Below are 19,619 nucleotides of genomic sequence, written 5' to 3'. Positions count from 1 at the left end.
GGGCGGGCGCGAGGCGGGCGGGGTCGGCGAGCGGAGGAGCTGGGCGGGCGGACGCGAGGGGGGAGGGCGCTGGGCAGGAAGGGGAGGGGGAGCGAGCGAGAAATGCAGAGGCTGCAGCGGCGGCGGCGGCGGCAGTAGCGGCAGCGGCGACGGCGGCGGCGGCAGCGCTCCAACTCGCTCCACGCTCCGGGCTCCGCCGTCGAGCCAGGAGAGAGCCTTTGCCGAGCAGCCAGGCACCGGGCCGGACGACGCCAGCCACCCGGGCCCCTTGGAGGCACCGCGCTCACCCAGGGCGGGCACAGGCACCCAAAGCCTAGGTAAGGAGGCGCGCCGTGGATCCCTAACGCCACAGCGGACTCAGGGCCATCGGTTCCCCAGGGCCCCGCCCCACCCTGAAGCCCAGGGTTCTACACGGGTGCAGCTGGGTGCGGCCGGGAGCAGACACAGTGGGCGTGGGGCTTCTCTATGTGGGGGATTCAGGGTGATGCTATCCCCCCAGGTGGACAGCTTCGGCCTTTCATAGGGTGGGGAGCTTGAGGCGGGTGGTGGCGAGGCTGATGAACCGAGTTCGGAAGGGAGGGAAGGGATGGTGGGAAGCTGCTGGTGACCGGCAAATACCGAGTGCGAAACCCTTTTAAACCCATCGTATCCACCAGCCACGGTTTTGTGGGCTGAACCCAGTCTTCTGTCATCGGAACCCGCACAGCCACGGAGAAAGCCCTCCGTGTGAGGGGCGCAGCAGCAGAAGATGGAGGGTGGGGGTGGGGTGGGGAGAGAGAAAGAAGATACGGAATCTGGTCCGATCAGAAGGGGCGGGGGTTGGCTTGGCCCGCGGGACTCTCGGATCTTGGTTTGGGGTAACTGAGGAACACGAGGTTCAGAAGGCGGTGTGCACGTCCGGGGCAGATCAAAGCCCCAAGCCGGTCTGCGGTTGAGCTGTTTTCCCACTAACCTGTGGACATCTCCAGCATTTTCCTTTTTGAGCCTTTGCGCTCAGAGAACCCGCCGTGCGCCTCCACCGCCGCCCCAGCCTAGGGGGTGTGGGCTTGAACCTGACAGCGCGCGGCCCCAACGGGCTCAACCCTGCTGCAAGCCAAGATTTCTGTAGATTTTTGCCCGTAGCTCAAAGGCTACAACCCAACGCCGGTTTCCCGCTTCCCCTCACCATTAAAAGAAAATTATTGCAGAATGCCTGGATCCGATGGCACACAATGCGTGGCTGGGGACCGCATTCTTTTCATGAATATTCATCGAACGCTTGGCCCTGTTCCTAATCTGCTTCCCCCGAGACATTTCCGCCTTGAGACGAACTCGGTGGACGGCCTCTGCCCCAGTGATTTTCACTCTGTTGAAAGGAGCACGACGCACATGGGTGCAAATTCAGTGTTTTGTACGGGGGTTGACACACCTCTGTCTTAGCCAATACCGCTGGCCACTTGCGTGGCGGGGTCAAAATGAAACACGAGTATTAAAGGGGTTGCTGATGGGGTGTGGATTAACCTCCACCCTTGGGAACACAGCAAAGGCTCACAGACCTCCAGTACTGCGGGCAAAATGAATGAATCGGGACTGTAATTACCTATTCCTTTGTCTTGGCCTCGCGCATGCGCCAGAGAGCAGGGTGTGGAGGGCCAGGCAGCCCCATCTGATCTCCCCATCATCCATCCACCCACTACCCTCCCGAGGCCAGGAACAAAGGCGTTTGCCCTAAATGTTTCATGAAACCCTTGGACACAAATGACACCCCCTCCCCGCCCCCGTCGTGGTGATGTGCGTGCTTCTCCCCCCACCGCCCCCCCAGGCCAATCTTACTGATTCTATCAGATTTCAGTTAACCCCCTTCCCCCCAATATTTAGCATCCTTTTCAGCGAGGGAAATTGTGGCTTTATTTTATTTTTTTAACGCACACCGCTTTTTTTCTTTCTAGAACTGTCCATTGTTCTTTCTGTTCTAATGTATCTCACTGCAGGGATGGTGGCTTTCTTCGTTTGCATCAATTAACTGTTTGCCTGACAGCTCTTTATTGCGGGTCATTTGACCAAGGAACATTAGTCTCAGACCAGCGATGGTGTTGCCCCTGGTGATACCACCTGGGACAGATTAAGACATCTTGGCATTTAAACGAACAAGATGGCCTACAGAAGCCAGCGTGAGAAAATGGTTACCTTTTCAGCAGCCTAAGCCTTTTCCGAATTCTCTTGATTCCTACTTTATTGTTTCAGTAAGAATCCCAAGAGGCAAACCCCACAGAGGTGGGGAGGAAGATGGGAGCTAGGGTTGCTGGGAAGAAGATGGCGAAGCACCAAGTTCATAATGCTCCCCCCCCCAGCAACCATGATAGTCCTTTGATGTCAGATTTTCTTTCAAATGATATATTTCCCAGTTTATGGACCTTCAGATTTTTTTTTTAAAGAGGAGATGCTGGTTTACCTTTGTTATTCAAAATGTGACTGACGGTATGAATCAGATAGGAGCCCAATGTTCTGTTTTTGCTGCGGCGGGTTGTATTTGAAAGGTTTTCATGCTAAAGGATTTCCAGCATGTCCCTGGTGGAATAGCACGTGGCAGAAAACGGACGTCCTCCCTTTTGTTCCTTAAAGGACCCAAAATACACTCAATGTTGATCACATTGATATATCACAGCTTATAAATTGGTTGGGCGAGTGTCTGGCCGCCTCTTAAGTGGCAAGGGTTTTATTCTCTCTGATCCTTAGCGATGAGTTTTATGTATTTAGAGTTCTGTATTATTCTGTATGAATAATTCATTGAGTAATATAATTATAGGGCTATCTATACTTAAATAAAATGGAGGAGAGCACTGGAATATAGTCTAAAATCAATAGTTTTCAAATCAGTGAGCTTTAGGTTTTTAAACAAAATAATTTTAAAATCAATTAAAAATATTATGTTAGTTTTTGTTCCTTTAGCCAGCTTTCTTGCCAAGCATTAGCAGGTGGAGAAAGGGAACTCTTTCAAATCCTGCTATATTGTACCAGCAGTTGAGAATATTGACTATCTGGACAGTGGCATGTGTGTTTCTTGACTGGTGTTCAAGCTCTCTGTGGCTTAGGAAATGGATCTTCCTCCATTACCTTAATTTAAATATTCAGTGGAAGAACCCTCAGCTTTAGGCTCCCTGTGCTTGGAGTTGGAGGCCTGTACATAATCCTCCTGGATTTTCCAGAACAAATCTCATTATGGGTTTAAATGTATTAATTATGTTTTCTTTATTTTTATTTCTTTTTAACTTCAAGCCATTCTCATTTCATGGTTACAATAAATGGTGTATGAAATCAGAGAGAAACCTACCTTTGGGGAATATTGTCCGTTGTAAAATAGAGGTCTGTGTTGTCCATGGTAGTTTTGTAAAACATTGCACAACATAACCATACTTCAAACAGCTCAGGTAACATGTATATACACTTAAATGTGTACATACATATTTATATGTATGCCCTATAAAATCTTATTAGTGACAATACTAAATGAAGTGGTATAGAATGTTATTTTTCAGTGGTTTTATATTGGTCTTTGGAAAACAATTCATTTCTGTCTTTATAAATACATATTCGAAAGGGGAAGTCTTAGTAGTCTACAAACACGCTCCTTACCAATGTCTCTAAAATTGCATTGAGATTAGCTAAGATGTTTCTTTTCAGGACTCAAACTCACTCTAACCACCCTTATACTTTAAAATCTGGAGCAAACACCACCAAATAAAGGATTTGAACATAATTTTTGGTCTTATTTCTGTGCTCGCTTATAAAATTTTGATTTTCAAGTGCTGTCCAAAAAAGTCCTGAGAATGACATCAAAGCAGGTGTGCTGGTGTCTAGTTCTTTGGATTTGCATAGACCTTTACTGGTGTGGGCAGGTTCCACCTTCTGTTCTCCACGATGAGGGTCTTAGCTGGTAACTTCGGTGGTTGCCGAAGATACCCTCTGAGTACACGCACAAGTTGGCCTTCTCCAGGACAGACACAGTCTCTGTCCTCAAGTCTTCTCTCAGCTCATCCTTCCCAACTCGTTCTCTCCCAAGACTTGAGCTAACCCAGTGAGCATGAGATTTATTCTTTGGAACTCAGAGTTGCCGACAGTCAGGATTTCAAGATAAAAATATGTGTTTTTTTGGGGAAATTTGCTGGGAGTTTATCCTGGGGTTTCATCAAGAGAAACTGGGCGTGGAGGATCTTTAGATAGTGACTTGTCTACTTGGGGCAAATGACATCATATCTTGATGAATTTCCCCATTTTTTTTCAGTTGTAAAATAGATATATTAGTGCCCATTTTCAGTTTATCGTAAGGATTACACATGCCTGGGAATGACTAATCATAGTGACTGGCTCTTGAAGGCTCCTTAATCTCTCTGTTGATGACATTTGATGTACTAAATGGAACTGACATTACTCAACAGTTTCTACCGTGTTGAGCTGCATTTCTGTCCTGGGCTGCAGATGAAGAGCTGAGTTCTTAGCCACATTTAGCCAGAAGCAGCCGATTTCAATATGAAGGGACCCAGATATCACATATGTGTATATCATCCACATATGTAGATGGTATATGCATATGTGTGATGTATATATACAATTTGATAGTCTATGGGCACTGTGTGGATTTGCTCCAAAGTGACTTGCATGGTCTCAGGCTGCCCCCTTTGATCCCAGGGCTGCTTATGAAAATCAAGAGGGCATTTAAGTTGTTTTGAGAAACTATAGACACCCCGGTAGTTTCTCAAACCACAGCCATTACTAGTCTTCTGAAGGAGAGCTGCTGTTACATGTCAATCCCTCTGTGGCTAGAAAGACAGATGTGCAGATAAATGTCACATGGGAAGGTTGCGTGGTGAACCTCTTGACAGCAGAGTGTCATAGCTGTGTTCTCAGTAGGGTGCAGATTAGCTTTACTTCTGAGGAGCCACACATGTAGGAACTGGTAGAGGTTAAAGAGCACTTCCTCTGTCCCTCTGGGAGTTAGGGATGGGGTGAAGGAAGAGACAGAGAGAGCTCATGGTGAATTTTCCCTCTGTGCCTGGAGGATTTAAGTACCAATCTAAGGAAACACATAGAGAATTCTGAGCAGCCTAGGCCCTTGGTGCACAGAGGGCAGGACTGAGGGGAGTCTGGGAAGACTTTCCTGAAAGTTTTTGAGATTTGGAAATAGATCCTGTTCCTGAGCCCAACAGGGCACTCGAGCATAAGGAAATATGGTGTAGGAATGTGGGATAGAGTGGAGAAGGCCAAACCCCTGCCTGGTGCTTTCTTCTTGTCATTTAAAAGCATTTTATGAACTTTTAATGAAAGAAAACTCACGTTGGATAAGAGAGGAGGGGAGCTGTGCGTCAGTAGCTCTTTGAGTAACCCTTTGAGGGGTAGGAACAGTTTAGGCATTGTATATGGAATATGGTGTTTAGAGGGATGTCTTCTTTAGGTTGGTGTGGTTGGGGTTGTGATCACCTGCATAGAATCCTGCCTCAGGTGCCTCAGGCATTGCTAGCTAGGTGAACTTCAGCAAACCACTCAGCTTCGGCGTGCCTGACACTCATCTTGAAAGTGGAGATTGGACTACAGAGTTATTATAAGGATGACAGAAAATCATCAAGTTAGGACAATGGCCCATCCAGCCTCGGCTTGTCTTTTTGAGTCCCCATTCCCTCTGAAGTGGTGAACATACCCATTTCCCTTACTTCGTCCTCTGGGTTGGTAGCTAGTCACATGCTTCTTCAGATGAAGTCAGTGTTGCATGCCATGCCCATGAGAATGCCTTGGGAAGTGTTTGGAAGAACTTAAAAAATCAATGGCTAAAAAAAACAAAGAGACAGACAAACCCCAAACAAAACAAAATAAACAGAAATTCATCGCTATAGTTCTTTGAGTATGTTGGCAGGACACTTCCTAGTTCCAGGATGTCATTAGGTTGCGATGACGCATATCACAATTGAATTTTAATCCCCTCAGACTAATGGCAATATGTATTTCACCTGAAAATAAATGGAAAGTAGAGATTCAAAGAGTGCGCTTAAGATCTGCGGCTTTTAGCTCTATTTCATCCACCAGTGCTAACTGGCCATATTATCTTATGTGATGCAAACTCTCAAAGCTAAGTAATTCTTAACATGCTAATATCCCTCAATATTCCCCTAAAGTGAGTGAATCCAAATTTCTCAATGGAAACTGAGCTACTGAACAGTTTCAATATTCAAGAAGCAGACACTGTTAGGGCGTATTGATTAGAAATGCCATTGTCATTGTGTCTAGGGGCTAATGTCCTTAAGGAGGGGTAGTAAGCAGTCCACCTGTTTCCAGTTGTGAAATTAGGGTTGCCTTGTTAGAATTAACTCACTATGCGTGACTGCGAATAATAGCCATTCACACAGGGTATGCATACAGAAACTCCCTGGCTGCTTCTAGTCACTATCCAACCCTCTTTGTAAATGCTTGCTCTTTGGAGTAGAAGGTTGGAAGGCTCACTACGGAAATACTTCTCCTGAAACTCAGCAGGATCTTAGAGAAATCAGTGGTGTGCCCAAGGTGCCACAAGCTGGTGAGTGACTAAGGGGGAAGCCAGGTTATTTCCCAGTACAGATGTCATTTCTGCCATTCCATCCAACTGAGAGGGCGAGGCAGGGAAAAATCTAAATGTCCAGTTGGGTTACTCATAGTCACGGCCTGAAACTGACAACAAATTTCGTACTGTTTCTTCCGCCTGTTACTATTGTTTGACAGTCAGTTGGGTTCCTGTAATTCTCACCGCTTCTATACAAAGGGCCTCTTTCACCTTTATTACAGCACACTTGCCCACGTGGGGAACTGTTTGGAAACTACCTGTTATTCCTCAATCTCCACGCCATCTGTCTCCTGTCTCCTTCAGTTTACTTGTCTCTACTTCTTATATTCCAGGCATATGATTTTCTTCTTATTCCAAATACTATAAAGACTATCTGGCATGCATCAAAATGAAATGACTCCCCTTATTTATTTATTTATTTGGTTTGTTGAGACAGGGTTTCTCTATGTAAGAGTCCTGACTCGCCTGGAACTCACTTGGTAGACCAGGCTGGCCTCAAACTCACTGAGATCCGCCTGCCTCTGCCTCCCAAGTGGTGAAATTAAAGGTGTGCACTCCACCACTGCCTGGTTTCAAAATGACTCTTAACACCAGGCTTTAATACTGGGTCTTTCCTTTCTTCCTAAAGTGGACAACAGTTGCAGGATTATGTGGTTGTGGCTGGAAGGTTCGTGTTTGAGAAGAAAGCCAGTCTTGGACTAATTTGGAGTCAAAATGATGCAGAAATAGTTCAAGGCTGCTGGGGACATCAAGTGTGTGAGTTTTGTAGGCAGGTGATGGATGCCCAAAGCGTTCGTATCCATGACTGGTGTCGTCTGCCTTGCAAGTTCCAGGAGACAAAAGGCTTGGTTTTTCTTTAGTATAACCAGTTATACTATTTGAACTGATTTAGGGATTTGAAAGGGCTATGGTATTCTGAAGTTGTCTTTTATATAGGAAATTTAATATGGAGCTTAATATAGGAATGTTTGGAATTGTTTTAAGCAGGTTTTGTTTACACGTATTCAGATTTGAACAAACTATTAAGTTTAGATTTAGGTAGGAAACCTTTAAGTGCACATTTACAACTGTCTAGAAGTTTGTGTGACTGGAGCTTTGAGGAATTTGTATTTTTCCAGAGAAACCTGCAATCTGTGAGTGACTTCACAGCTTTCAGCATGCTTCGGTGCTTTTAATAATTACTCATGCGCTCCCAGAAGTCAACATAGTCATAGTGTAAACTGAAATTAAAGTTTTTTCCTCAGCCGATGAAGGAATAGGCGGACAAGAAAAGCTGGTCTGACTGAAGTGTGTTCTGCGAACTTCCTAGATTGCCTGGCAGAGTGGCCATCGGTGGCCTGGTCAAAGCACTGTCACTGCAGACTAAGACAAGAGGAGAGTGAAATATAATGGGTTCTATTCAGGGAAATTAGTGGATCAGAAGGAAAACCACGGTGCCCTGTTTCTATTCTTTAAAGACATAGTGAACAAAGTTCTGGTCGGATCATTGAGTCTCTGGAGAGACTTCCATAGCCTAGGCCGTCTGAGGCTGGTTCAGAGACTGAGAGTGGTGTGGGGGTGTTTGCTGTCTTTGACCTTTACAGATGTCCCCAGCTGTTTCGACAGGGAAAACAGTTTCAGCATTCTCTCTTTGCTTTTAGGCTCATCAAATATGATTGGAAAGAAGGACAAGTGGGAGAAACCCATGACTTACCAGTGCATGGGTGCCTCATGCCTTTGTTTTGTAGTCCATGGAGAGGGTGGGATCAAGTTGGGGTACTATTGGATATTTGCTAAAGACATTAATGTGATCACCTAAGGTTTCCTGAAATTGCATGACTCCTGTTCCCAAGGACAATGGAAAGAATCTCGGTTAACAGTTGGTGGCGGCAGTAGTTCCTGGAGTTCGTGACCACACAACCTTAGGTAAACATGGCGTGTAGCACCCTCTTGACAAGGGTTATGGTGGTATCAGGGCTTCCTCAGTAGCCCTGGTGATCTTTTGTTGACACTCCAAGCTCTAACGTCCTGGGGTTCACTCAGTTGGACTTTCGAGACTTGGTGATTGGTTTCTCAACAAACAGGAGCATTGTTCATCAGGTTGAGGATGGTCTCCAGGGTGCAGGTTCCTTCTCATGTACAACAGATTGTGATCTCGGTTTCTTCCTGGAGTGGCATGACTGACCAGCGAAAAAATTCATGGAAGGTTTGGTATTCCCTTCCTTGATGGAGGAGGCAAAGGCAGAAAAAGAAAAGCAATACCAGCTCACTTAGCCCAGCTCTGTTGTTCTGACAGCTTCTGTTGCTGACACCCAGAGAGCTTCCTCTGAAGTCCTCTGCGCTGAAGTCTTGGATGGGGGGGTCTGGGTGAACTCAACTGACTATGACACAGAGAAGGAAGGGTACGGATGCCATGGGAGCCTAGCAAATCGATAAGGTAAGGCAGGGCCATCTCCCAATGGAAAAGGAATTCCACTGATGCTCCTTAAGGTTCTGTCTAGCTGACTATGCCTCTGAAGGCAGAGACTTTAAGGAAAAGACAATGTAACAAGAACAGAATATATGCTAAAGTCACTTCGTTACTGTTGAAACATTAAGGCTGCCAACAGAGCACATTCTTTCACTGTATCCTTGTTTCTAGCCACAAATACTGTGTTAAGGAGAAAAGGAAAAGACAGAGGAGGCATTTGTCAGGTTGAGACAATGGACTAGGGCTAATGGCGTTTCTCAGCAGGAAGAGGTGGGATTTGGTGGATCCGCATCCTATATTGATTCCCCTTGTCTAGGCACACCAACACATGGCCTTTGCCATCTCTACAGTGAGCTTGCCAAGCCAAGAGTCTTAGAGGAATGGCAAAGGAGTCCACAGTGATGCACTGTAGCCCCGCCCCCACCCCCAATGTGAGCAGCTCTTTGCAGGGGGAGTGAAAGCAGAGATGGTTTTGAGTTGGGTGTGATTTCTACTGAAGGAAGGTGAGAGAGAAAAAGGTATGCCATTCAAGAGATGCCCTCAGGGTATTAAGACAGTAGTTCATATTAGGAGCACACACATGGCAAGCCAGCATGCCCTGGCATGTTAGCCACAGTTTGCTTAGTTTACCGAGTAGAGGAAACAGCCGATGATCAGAACAATGTTCAGGAGTCCTAGCCTACATAGGCCAGTGTGACATTTAACTGGCTGGGTTGTCTTTCCATGAGCATTTCTGATAACGCATTTATCTGCCCCTGAAGCTGATCCCACAGAGCAGCAGGGTTTCTCTGTAAATGGAGATGTTGGTGAAAAGCCTTCAGCAAAGGGGGAAATGGCTGAACATAAGGGAAGTCTGAACCGGGTACTTTTGCAGCTGTATTTCTGAAGGGGGAAGAAGGGAAAGCCATTCTGCCCTGCTTCTAGAAGTGTCTGAATTCCCCTAATGTGGGCAGGTTTTCTCATAAGTACAATATAGGACACAAAACTAGATCGTTAAATGCCAGCAGCCTGTGATTTTCGGGATCCAAGCATCACCATCGACTCTTCTTAGTGTCTACATGGAAGGAAAGGGGACTAGTGTGAAGGAGGGAAGCGGGGTGCTGAAGAAAGGGGAGGGAGGGTGGGAAGACTCATATTAGGAAGGTGGGGATACCTGTGCCTTGCTTAGTGTGCTTCAGCAGCCAGCACAAAGCTTCACAGACGGGGTCACTTCACCAGCAAAAGTTCTTTCCCAGTGCTTCTTGGAGACTGGTGTCCGAGATAAGGAGCTGGCAGAGTTGGTTTCCTCCGAGGCTCCTCGATTGGCTTCTTCGTGGTCACCCTCAGTGGGCTTGTGTTACTTTTCTCAGTGCTGTGATAAAAATAACCTTCAGGAGATCGTTTCAGGGGGTACAGTGGGTCGCAACTGGAGAATCATGGTGGCGGAGGCCTGAGCCAGCTGCTCGCATGGCATCTGCTGTTAGGATGGGTGCTGCTGTGCAGTTCATATTCTCCTCTTTAGTAACTCCCGACTTCCATTCCGCTGAGTGAACAGTGTCATTTACCTCCCAGGGCGGGTCTTACCTCAGTGACAAGTATCTGGAAATACTCTTATAGACACACCTAGAGATGTCTCCATGGTGATTCTAAAGACAGTCAAACCGATGAAGAGTAATCATCATAGACTGTGCACATTACTGCTGTCTTTCTGGATGTCCTAATTTTACTTTCTTGTAAGGACACAGGCCAGGCTAAATTATGTTCCCCCTTACCAGCTTCAGTATTCATTGAATTACCCCATGATGGGCCTGTTTCCCATGTACAGTCACATCTAGAACATCAGAAGGTATGGCTTCAACTTAGTAATTTTTAGGGGTGCATAGTTCAGCTAATGACAGTTCCTGATGGATCTCAAAAAAGATGGTTTTCCATGGATATCATTGGAAGCTCATTGTCTCAAGAGGGAGCAAGGGGACTCAGCACACCTAGAGCTATGTTCTTCATGAAGTTATAGGAGCCAAGCATTCACCAAATGGGATGAAGGGAAATTAACTTTCCTGAGATTCTCATCACTAGAGAAAGCTGGTGCAGGGTTCGGAGACATGTTCCTAGACTCTGTTGGGCAAGGATGGTAGACATACCCTTACCGGGAGAGGATCATTTTGGAAGATGTGGACTCTAGCCAAAGCAGGCATCAGAAAAACCTGAAATTCTTAGGAAGGCTTCAGATAGGATGGGAGCATTGTTGTTCATGTCAGAAACCGTGTGTCCCCTTTGATGACTACACAAACTGAGACTAATAAAATTTGGGGCCTTTCCATGTAACAAAACAAGTAGTGATACAGAAAGGGTTTTGTTCTGAGGGGCATTCTCAGCACGTGCAGAGGCCGGCATGTCTGCTCTTACCATTTGCTCTTTTTAGAAGAGCAGTTTACAGTTGTAGAGAGGGATTTCTCAAGTGAATCAGCCATTAGTTTCTTGTTCTCCATCTCAAGTCACGTCAGGTAGCTTATCTGTAGCAATGTAAATATGACCTCATCAGCCCACTGTGAAACTGAAGGTGACATTTTAATTTTACTGCGGGGAATAAACAAGCCCAGAGCCCTAACCTAATTCCAAGGCAAGTTGACTGAGTGTCTTTTATAAGAAGTTCACGGGTAGATTATCTCCTGTAGAAGATGTGATGGAATTATTTTAGAATTTCAACATTTTAAGTCTATACAGTGTCTATTTTTAGACTATCATCCATGGTCCTCTTTAAGTACACACTTTCTTAAGTGAATCTTTTCCCATTCAGACCTAAAAGCTGCCATTCCTTCTAAGGCTGATCTTGGGTACCAAAGCACCATGGCCTCTCACATCTGCCCCCTGTTGTATGCCTGAACCACCGCTGGGGTGGGGTATCCATCCTGCTGCGGGACCACAGCTCAGATGTTTGCTTTCCAATCTGACATTGCTTCAGCCCATACTTGCAATCATGTCTCTGTTGCATCTCAAATAAAACACAGACACCTTTGGCTAATCTGTAAGGTCCTGAAGTTCACTTTCTGACTCCTTTTATATGCGCTGCCGTCCACCCTCAGTGGCCTGGCTACAATGTCTGCTCAGGTTCTGATCATACCCTCAGCTCATCCCTACTGTTTCTTCTGCCTGGAATATTCTTTCCACAACTGCCAGAATCACGTCAAGTAAAGAGCATGGGTTAAATGTCACTTTCACAAGGATATATCTACACCTCAAAGCATTGTAGGCATTTTTGTGTTTATTTGCTGTCTTTCTTCCTCTAGATTAAATACCCAGGAGGCAGAAAGGTACCATTCTTATTAACCCTTACAGGATGGATTTGACACATCCCAAGAACTCTGTATTTGTCCAGCATACAGTATATTCATGGCAGGCACATGTCTCCTGCCAGGTGCCCACAGCAGCAGAGGTGACACCCGTGTAGGGACACTAACTTTCACCTCGTCAGCTGTGCTTACTATGAAGATGAATAGCGGATGAACTCCAATTAGTGTAATTATTCTGTTTCCAGGTAGTAACCTCGGTAGTAATTGTCTTAAAGCCCTGAGACACTACAAGTAATTAGTGTTGACGGCTCACGCATCTGAGCTTCCTCCTAAGGTAGGGTCTCAAATGAAGAATAAAGCTGCTATCTGTGGGAAACAAGTAATATTGCATCGTGGGAGCTTTGCACAACACAGCCTGGTGAGCGAGAGCGAGAGCTGGGGCAGAGTGCAGTGGACATTGCTTGTCTGTTCTTCCAAACCGTGAGTGTCATCCATTTGCTTTGGGTCAATCAGTCCTGAGCAATTTAACCAGCCTTTGAGAAGCTGGGCGTGTTAGGCCTGCCGATGAGCATGGGATTTGAGTTTGTCTCACATTAGTCTGTTCTGAACCTACTAAGGGGACAATGAATAGTTCCCTCGCTCCACGCTAGGACTGCTTGCTCTAAATTGTGAGTTCTTTGAGGTCAGGACTTTGCCAGCTTTGTGTTTTTAGAACTGTGGCATGAGATCTTTCTAAGTCCATCTCTAACTGAATCTGTGGACAGGAAAAGGACCGAGTGCATGAGAAGGTTGCAAAGAACATGCTTCATTGCTGTGGACATCAGGGCAGACAGACAAGGCTTGTTACCGAAAGCTGTCCTTGGCTTTTCTTCACAGCCAGGAACCAGCTGGTTGGTCTCCTTCCTCCCTGGTTTTGATGAACTCCACGAGAGTCTGCCCTGATGTTTTTCCCATTGTGTTGTTCATAAATATCTTTGGTTTTAGCAGTGACGATTGGAGGTGAAGTTATTTTTATGTCTACCCTGCAAACTATCACAGAATGTGTCTACTTTTCTTTTTAAAAGTCTTATTTATGTGTGTGTGTGTGTGTGTGTGTGTGTGTGTGTGTGTGTCGCATGAGTGCAGGTACCTACAGAGGCCAGATGAGGGCATTGGACACCATCTGCCATGAGAGCTGGAGTTACAGGTGACTGTGAGCTATCCAATATGGGTACTGTGAACTGAACCGGGGTCCTCCATAAGAGCAACAAGAACTCTTTACTACTGAGCTATCTCTTCAGCTCCATTATGTCTAGTTTTCGTAAGCTTATTTTTATCAATGGGGTACTTATTATATTAGTAGTTTCATATTTTTAAAACTGTGGCATGACACTGATTTCTGAAGTCATTTCTGGTTGAAGAACAGCAGTGTTTTGCTTCAGTGGATGTGCCATTTCTAGGGATGCTCTTTGCACACATCCTACCCACTCTCTTGAAACAATTCAATTGGTTCTCTTGTACATACTAAGACTATAGTTATACTTGATGTAATTGTCGGGTTGGGGTATGAGATGGTCTCATCCTTTTACACAACTTCTGAAACAAACATTTGATATTTTATTCAATCAACACCCTTTCTTAAAACTGTGTTACTGGAAACAAGTTCAGTTCATAAATTGTCATGTTGTGTCTTCCCTTGAGACTCCTTTACCCTCCTCCTTGCCAGTGCCCTCTTCTGTCGCATCTCAGGACACTCTCTGGATGGATCTGAAGGAGCCCATGGGGAAACGGATCAGACACTTATGGATCATGGATCATCTAATCGTTACGCATTAGATCCTAATGCATAGGGTCAAGTTGGCTTGATTAAATTAACCAATAGAATAAAAAGACAGAGAGAATTGAGGCACTAGAGTAGATAGCGCCTTAGAGTTAATTCTCTTCTATCCTAAGTACAGTATAGAATCCCCTACTTACCAGTCCTTCTCCTGATCCCCCACATACCAAGTTCCATGTGCCATCTGTTCCTGGTTCATATGGGTTCTGTAGTTGGAATGTATAAGGAGCAGGAAGGCCATAATATGGTGGTTGAACAGCAACAAGAACAGCCACTGTGGATCACTAAGAGGCTGAAGGCATGACTGGTGCAGATGTTGAGGCTGTGCTGTCTCCGACCTCTTGGAAACCCCGTAGGCGGGCCTCAGTCTGTTGGTAGTATAGCCGATCCCTCTCCCCACTTTGAATATGGGAAGACTGTTCTGTTCCTACTCTGTGTGGTCATTAGGTCAGAAGAACATGGTAATACTTAAACATTTGAGACTTTAAGTAAACATATTTTTTATGTAGCTAAAAGTTGCAAGTTTTACTTTAGTAATGAATTCCCTTCCCTTATTAAAGACAAATTGCAGTTGTAAAAGATGTCCATGTATTTCCCAGGTCCTCCCTGGAAACCTATGATGAAGAAATGGTCTCTATTGATTTCAACATGGGAAAATACAAACCACATTAAAATATTGTGGAATTATTTTTTTATCTGTTGAGGGAGCTGGGAGACACAAGGACTTATTATTATTATTATTTTTAATAAGGAACTTAGAGGCAAATAAGTAAACTGGCAATTCCAGGAGATAAGTTTCAGCCTATAGATTCACTAGCCACCACCCCTGGAATAGGCTTTACACCACCCTCTGTCAGTCACTGGCCTTGCACTTCCTCTCTGGCTGCTGGCTATCTGTAGATCTTAAGTCACGTGAGATAGCCCAAGTTCGATTATCTTACTGAAAGAGTTTAATGTAAAGAGCCCTTTAGGAAATGCAGGGGAATTCTGAATTGATTCCATTTAATTCAAAAGTCTTAGCCACTAGAAACAAAAAGACATTTAAGTATCTTAAGTTTCTATTAAAACTTAAACCTTTGGGGGATTAGATACAGAAGGAACAACCTTCCAAGAGGAGCCAAGGTCAACCCACAGTGAGAGGGGCCTTTATCCATGGGCAGGGTTTACCTGTGACAGCACAGAACACTTGGTTTGGAAAACAGAAAATATTGTCGTGGTTACAGCCTTCAAAATCTTAAGCAAAGCTGCCAGTCGTTTACAAGATCTTTCAGCTCCTTCCTGTAGCAACGTTCTTACCAAATCCAAGGAATGAACACTGTTTGTCCTTTGTTCTGATTCTAGACAGAAGTGTAGTGGCTAGTGCTAAGAATTCGGAGATGTGTAATGGACGCTGACCTAGAGGGATGGAGGTGTCTATTCAAGGGAAGCATTTTATTTGATAAAATATGGTCTGAACATGGTCTAGAATGCCAATGTAAGTTCTCTTTTATTATTTTTACCCATAGCTGTTTTCCATAAGTGTACTTCCGTACATGTCTAGACAGATGTGTGTTTGACTTCTGCCCTAAAGTGCTGGTTTAATTGGACTCCTGAATAGCTTCAGATTGGACTCCTTGGCTATGCATTTTTTTTGAGTGTGTGTTAATTTCTCATCAAACTTGAGAAGACGTTAGCAACTGGACTCTTATCGCTGTCCTCTGGCCTTCACATCTACTCCTCTGTCTATTTTCTGTCCTCTGGAGTGGATGACTGATTGGCTTTGTAGGGAAACTCCTGGATATCTGACCCTGTCTTTTTGGTCTTTGCTTCCCTAGAACCTCATATAGTACTTGGCCCAGTGTAGTTCTCTTATGTGACCTTTGAGGCGGTTTTGTTATCTTACTAGAAGAAAAGCAAGGCTGATTTATTATTGCTTTTTTCTTTACCCTGGTGGGAATCATGGACAAATCATCTGGGGTTTGTTCCCTGGCTGATAAATGAAATTTAGTGCTACATAGTTTCATGACTACTATGCCCTGAGAGTGTGTCCTCAAAGCTTAGTTTACTTGTCATTGTTGATCTAGTTTAACAACGGGAATGAAAGATTCATCTGACAACACTGATATTTGAGACTCTAATAGTTCACGTATAGTGGGTAGAGCATTCTTTTTCTTAGATCCTCCTCTTTTTCTTAACACGTCATCTTGGTTTACACAAACCACAGTTCTCTGTGTCAAAGAATCTGCTTATGGTACTGTGTAATCCTTCTGGAATTTAAAAAACCTGGGATGTTTCCGTATACCTTGCAAGATCCCTGGTGGAATCTTCCAGCTCACACTGCAGTAAACAACCAAGAATTCCTCATGGATATGGAATTAGGAAAACTGATGGCCCTGTCTAGTCGGGGCCAAAGAACTCCCTCAGAGTTCATCTGGGATGCTTTTCTGAAATAAGGCAGATACTGAGAGAGTTGCATAGTTAGAAGGACCACCATCCAAGTCTCCAGGTAGACACTCTAGGAATGAGGGATTCCAGTGGTTTGTAACCTGGTTCTTCTGCTTGACTGTCTCCTGACATGGAGTGCTTATAGTTTGTGTCACTGAGCCACATTGAGGCACAGAGGACACTGTCGTTCCTTAAGTACCTATTTGGTAGTCAGGTACTTGTCTTACTCTGAGTAGGGTTCTTTCTCTGAGTGATCTAATCACTCAGAGATTAGAACTCCCCAGGACACCTCATGTGGGTTTTTGATTTGGGATATTTTTGTGAACAGTACCTAACCCGTTGTCCAGGTGCCTTTCTATCTATCTCTGTCTGCCTGTGTGTCTGTTTTAATTGTTCTTCTTTTGCAGAACACACTGAATTTTCCCTACATCTCCCAGTTCCTTGGTTCTCACTGTTTCGAATTTCTTCAGGCAAACGTGGTTGCTGTTCCTGTCCAGCTCATCTTCAGGGCTGGCGTGCTGAGTTTCTATTTCACTAAAATAAAACTTCAAAGAATTGGGAGGACCTTGGGCCTCGCTCCTCTCCCTTTCAACTAACACCTACTGATGTTTATCTCGGAAATAATTTGATGCCTATTTGATGAAACCTATAGTTAGGTGTGTTAATGGAGACCCATGCCAGCTTCGGGACAGTGTGGATAGACTTTTAATAGTCTGTGTTGAGACTGACACTCTGAAGATCCGTGGAGCCCATGAGAACTGGGGTATAAATGCTTGTCTGGTCCTCAGGTCACCTCAGTGGAATGTCTGTAGCGTTGCTGTAGTTGGTTCTCATGGGAAATGAAGACTCCCCTCCCCCTTTCTGTGGCCTTTTCCGTGTTGTCTCCTCCCGTTCCTGTGAACAGGACATAATTTCTGATAAATATGTTACGTGGGACCCAAGGTGTATAACTGCTGAAGTACGGCTCCTTGGGAATTATATCCAGTCATTGACAGGACTTCCCGAGTTTTCAGGGACGGTGCAGATTTGTCTTAGTGGTAGGTGTCAACTGTTTCAAACTTTAGTTTTTTGACCTTGTCTAACCTTGTTTATCTTCAGCAAAGTTTTCTTGTCTTTCCGAATGGGAACACCTCAGCTTGATAATAAATGGTTAGGAAAGAAGAAAAACTGGTTCGGTCCCGGCTCTTCACCACGTCAGAAGGCTTCTTAGCTTGGTTCACCTGGTGGAATGTGTGAGTGAGCTGAAGACTAAAGCCACGCAATTCTTTATCTGAATGATCCATTAGCACATGTCTAAATATTATACATGACCTTCAGAAGTTTCTGGATGAAGACTTGAAGGAAGTCCTCTCACTTACTGTAGGCTGTAGGAAAGAGTTTTTTTTTTTGAAGTCAACAAATTGAGGGTATGTTTAAAGTAGGTCTTTATTTATATACTTTTTATGAGACAATGTCTATACTAAGTAGCCATAGATGTCATGGAACTTATTTTATAGACTAGACTGCCTTGGAGCTCACAGCAATCCTCCTGCCTCTACCTCTAGACTAGTGGGATTGAAGGCATTCACTACCATGCCCTGAAAAATAGGTCACTGTTAGTAGACACAGCAGAGGGCCGTAAGTTTGGTGATGGGCTCTGACCCCATGCTCAGTGTGTGCAGCAGAGGTGGCTTTGGCACTTGCACCAAGATTTCTGGTCTTACAGTTCACCTTTTTCTGAGCTCGAAGTGAGTCTGAGCCTGTTGACGGTGGAGGGGTTCTGATATGTGTGGCGTATTTGCATGTGATAATATTCCTTCACGGTTGGCAGCACGCACTTGAGTTAGTGAAATAAGACTCCTGCCCCATCGTGGGAAGGGGGGTGAAGAGGAAGTAACGGGGAGCGGTGAGTATGACCAGAGCGTGTGACATACATCTGTGAACATGTCACAGGAAATCCATCATTCTAGATGATTACTTTACATTAATAAAAAATAGTAAAAGACTCTTGGTCTGGATTCTAGACCTCCTAGTTTATGCTGACTTAAGCCCTCTTCCCGGAAAACTACCGTAAAAGAAATGTTGCTACAGCAGACGGGCCCTGTTTGCTTTCTCTCTTGAGCTGTCTCAGTGGGCTAAGACAAAAGACAGACAAGGAATTGATAAGAGGACCAGGTTGTCGTCATTTTGATCCTAAGCTGATAATATAAAACTATTATTTATGGGAAATCAACGCTAGTCAAAGATTCATTTTTAAAACAGAATTAAAAGCACGTTATGGTCTCTTTAATTGCAGTGTTATAAAATAGAATCTTGTCATCTGTGGAGCACACCTTTGCCTTGTGCTTCTTATGCACCAAGCAGCCTTGCTTGGCTTAGGGGAGTAGGTTCTGTGGATATCCTCTTCGTCCAGGCGAGGAAACTGGACCACAGTCAGTGTGATCCATGATGTCCTTCCTTGCCGACTTTATGTTCATGGTTTTTATTGATGGGCAATATTCCAGCCAATTCAAAATGCAGTTTAATTTGTTGCTCCCAGCTTAGGTAAGCTCTGATTTCTTTAGGCAGGTGTTATACCTTGGTTTCAATATTGGGGTGAAGGGGAGACCCAGGAACTCAAGGGACACACTCTCTCTCAATAAGGCCCTTTTTCATTTGCCTTATGAGTGGGAATCCAGCCTATGGGGCATATCACAGAAACAGGGTGGAGGATGGGCAATTTAAGCACAGGTCAGAAAACTAGCACCTGGGGGTAACATAAAAACTCAGGCTCTCTGAGACCTAGGGTCTTTAGAATAATCAAGTCGAGAAGGTGCCTGACCTGAGCTATCGAGCCACTATGCCTCTGCTAAGTGCAGCACTGTGTTTCAAGGGTAAGTGGGTATCTTTACAAGAAAACACCCTCTCATTCTCTCCTGTTCTGCGTGTTCTCTTGATTGACAGGGAAAGGAGCACAGGTTTATTATGCCGTTCCCTAGAATAGGAAGTCATCCTTGTTCTTACAGTAATAATTTTAGTAATTATAGTGAACTGGAGAAAATCTGTAGTTTTTTTTTAACTTCTAAATTTTTGTCAATGAGGCAGTTAATAAAAATGGCAAAGAAGAAGAAAGGCAGG

At 44.7% G+C, this 19,619-nt stretch overlaps 1 protein-coding gene across 1 annotated transcript in view; it reads left to right on the top strand.

Annotated features, from left to right (window-relative positions):
• The first annotated feature begins 111 nt into the window (after positions 1–111).
• Positions 112–19,619, top strand: part of Basp1 (brain abundant membrane attached signal protein 1) — a 49,398-nt gene continuing 29,890 nt past the window's right edge. The window contains exon 1 of the mRNA XM_048457045.3: positions 112–317. The gene's annotated coding sequence lies outside the window, so the exon portion shown is untranslated. The remainder of the gene's footprint in view (positions 318–19,619) is intronic.

The sequence above is a fragment of the Myodes glareolus genome, chromosome 15 (genome assembly GCF_982192425.1).
Source record: "Myodes glareolus chromosome 15, mMyoGla1.1, whole genome shotgun sequence".
Lineage (NCBI taxonomy): Eukaryota > Metazoa > Chordata > Mammalia > Rodentia > Cricetidae > Myodes > Myodes glareolus.
Note: the sequence above shows the minus strand (reverse complement) of the source record. Positions and strands in the feature narration are given on the sequence as shown.